Source organism: Arachis ipaensis, chromosome B3 (genome assembly GCF_059453495.1).
Source record: "Arachis ipaensis isolate K30076 ecotype BB chromosome B3, ASM5945349v1, whole genome shotgun sequence".
Classification (NCBI taxonomy): domain Eukaryota; kingdom Viridiplantae; phylum Streptophyta; class Magnoliopsida; order Fabales; family Fabaceae; genus Arachis; species Arachis ipaensis.
In genome coordinates, this window is record NC_142438.1 from 82,815,014 (window position 1) to 82,817,219 (window position 2,206).

At 40.2% G+C, this 2,206-nt stretch overlaps 1 non-coding gene across 1 annotated transcript; it reads right to left on the minus strand.

The window, feature by feature from the left end:
- Positions 1-1,584: 1,584 nt before the first annotated feature.
- On the minus strand, positions 1,585-1,692 carry LOC148571355 (small nucleolar RNA R71). The gene has a single exon (XR_015908449.1). It is a non-coding gene; the product is annotated as a small nucleolar RNA R71 (small nucleolar RNA).
- Positions 1,693-2,206: the final 514 nt, after the last annotated feature.

The window sequence follows — 2,206 nt, forward strand, 5'->3', positions numbered from 1 at the left end:
TGGAAAAGAAGCTATTCAAACTTGGATCTCTTCTGAACCTTGAAAGAGGAATGAAGAGATCAAGCTAGAAATACTTTCTCATGCTGGACCAAATTGGGTTTGGATGGGTATGTGACTATAACCCTCTCAATACTTGATTTGGGAAATGCATGTGGTATAATCAGTGACCATACTTCATCTCTTCTCATGAGCAATTAACCAAGGAATTGGCTATTGATCAAGATTTGAGAGATTGAATTGCAAGAAATTGTAATTCAATCAATTAAGATTGCCAAGGAGATCAATGAGTGCATTGATTGAGGATGAGATGAAAATGAACTTGATCCGGAGAATTGCAACATCTCCTAAGCCCAATGAACTCCCCATCTCTGATCTTACCCATTCTCTTTAATTTTTGCCATTTACTTTTATGAGCAAATCCCCCATTCCCATTTACAATTCTGCAATTTATTTTCAGTCATTTACTTCCAGTCCTTTAATTCTAGCATTTACTTTTCTGTTATTTACATTCCCGCCATTTTATTTTCTGCAACTCTCAACCCAAATTCTGGGTTCGCTCAACTAGAACATTCTTCTAATTAAAGTTGCTTGATCAATCAATCCCTGTGGGATTCGACCTCACTCTATTGTGAGTTTTTACTTGACGACAAATTTGGTACACTTGCCGAAGGGAGATTTGTTGAGAGACAGTTTTCCGTACATCAAGTTTATGGCGCCGTTGTCGGGGATTGATTGTGCATCAACAATGATTAAATTGGAAGATCACTAGATTGAGCATTTTTATTTTGTGAATTTCATTTTTTGTTTGAGTGATTTACTTTCTGTTTTAGTTAAACTTCTTCCCTTCCCCATCTACTCTTTTGTTTTTCTTTGTTATTTTTAATTCTGTTTGCTAACCCACTAACTGTTTGATATATTGCATTACCCACAACTAACAGTAATTCTAACAAAAATACTTTCTGCACCTATCTTTTCTTGCTTGCACTTGATGGTTGTATGACAGAGAGAAGAAGCGGGGCTTCAACTTCCTTCGATTCTGAACCTGAGAGGACCTTCCTTAGATTAAGGAGGGAGGCAAGAGGAAAGAAAGTGGTTGGTGCTATGGAAGAAGAGGAATTATTTGAACCAAACATGGAAGACAACATGGAAAACCATCATGAAGAAGAGGATCACAACCATGGGGGAGGAGGTATAGCAAATCATGCTGGGAAGGATAGAAGAGTTTTGGGCTCTTACATCAATCCAAACCCAGGCAATTGTGGAAGTAGCATCCAAAAGCCAACAATCCATGCCAACAACTTTGAACTTAAACCATAGCTCATCACCCTTGTTCAGAACAACTGTTCGTTTGGAGGAGGTGTTCAAGAAGACCCCAATCAATATTTAACCACCTTCCTGAGAATATGTGACACAGTGAAGTCTAATGGTGTTCATCCTGACGCCTATAGACTGCTCTTATTTCGATTCTCACTTAGGAACAAGGCAGCCAAGTGGTTGGAATCTTTCCCAAGGGAAAGCTTGACAGCATGGGAAGACGTGGTGAACAAATTCCTAGCAAGATTTTACCCTCCTCAACGAATCAATAGGCTGAGAGCTGAGGTCCAAAATTTCAGGCAACAAGATGGTGAGACTCTATATGAAGCATGGGAGAGGTTTAAAGACCTAACAAGGAGGTGCCCACCAGACATGTTTAACGAATGGGTGCAGCTGCACATTTTCTATGAAGGGCTCTCTTATGAGTCAAAGAAGGCCGTAGACCATTCATCCGGAGGATCTTTGAACAAAAAGAAGACTATTGAGGAAGCCATAGATGTTATTGAAACAGTAGCAGAGAACGACTACTTCTATGCTTCCGAAAGAGGGAACACAAGAGGAGTAATGGAGCTAAACAATGTAGATGCTCTGTTGGCCCAAAATAATCTCATTACCTAGCAGCTGGCTAACCTCACCAAGAAGATGGAGATGAACCAAGTAGCAGCAATCTCAACTTCAGCAACAACCCAAGAAGGAGTGAATGAAGAAGCAGAGGGGAGTCAGGAGCAGGCCAACTACATTGGGAATTCACCAAGGAAAAACTATGATCCATACTCCACACAGAGAAGCAAAATAACACAGAGGACGTCTCAACACCCACCCCCACAACAACACTTCTTCATATGCTTATCAAAACCAAAATAACACATCTGCTCCGAATCATCCATCAATT